This window comes from Elephantulus edwardii, unplaced genomic scaffold, assembly GCF_000299155.1.
Source record: "Elephantulus edwardii isolate Elephantulus edwardi_28Jun2011 unplaced genomic scaffold, EleEdw1.0 scaffold00166, whole genome shotgun sequence".
Taxonomy (NCBI): Eukaryota; Metazoa; Chordata; class Mammalia; order Macroscelidea; family Macroscelididae; genus Elephantulus; species Elephantulus edwardii.
The window spans coordinates 2964752-2965254 of NW_006399916.1; the positions used below are offsets into that span (position 1 = coordinate 2964752).

The 503-nt window shown below is 40.2% G+C and overlaps 1 protein-coding gene across 1 annotated transcript in view; it reads right to left on the reverse strand.

Moving 5' to 3' along the window:
- The window catches only part of RYR2 (ryanodine receptor 2 (cardiac)), an 814526-nt gene that overhangs the window by 456268 nt on the left and 357755 nt on the right, over positions 1-503 (reverse strand). The window lies entirely within an intron of this gene.

Below are 503 nucleotides of genomic sequence, written 5' to 3' on the forward strand. Positions count from 1 at the left end.
TATGTTTATATTAATGTTTAAATATCAGTTATATAATACTATAAATGTGTATATTTAGTACTTCTATATGTAAGAAAGTGTGTATTTTTATATTATTCATTTCTCCTTGTTGCTGTTGCTGTTGTTGTTAAGTGCTGTTGAGTTGCAGGGGACTCATAGCAACCCTATGAAGGATAGTCCTCAATGCTTGGGTGTCTTTCATCCTCTCTCCAGGTTCATAGGGTTTCCAGAGGCAAGCTAATATGGAAGTGGATGCCACTCCTTCTTCCAAGCTTGTTTTAATTGGGGAGCTCCACCCCACTCCCTGTCCGCATTGGGTAACCAACCATTAACACATTTGACACATCAGTGTCACAGTGTTCAGCCTCACAGCAACCAAAAGTGACTGCGGTACGGCAACTTGTACACCAAGGCTATACGACCTAGAGGAATGTCTGAACAAAAACAATGAAAGACAGGCCCAAGGGCCACGGATTAGAAGTCTTCTAATAAGACTTTATATA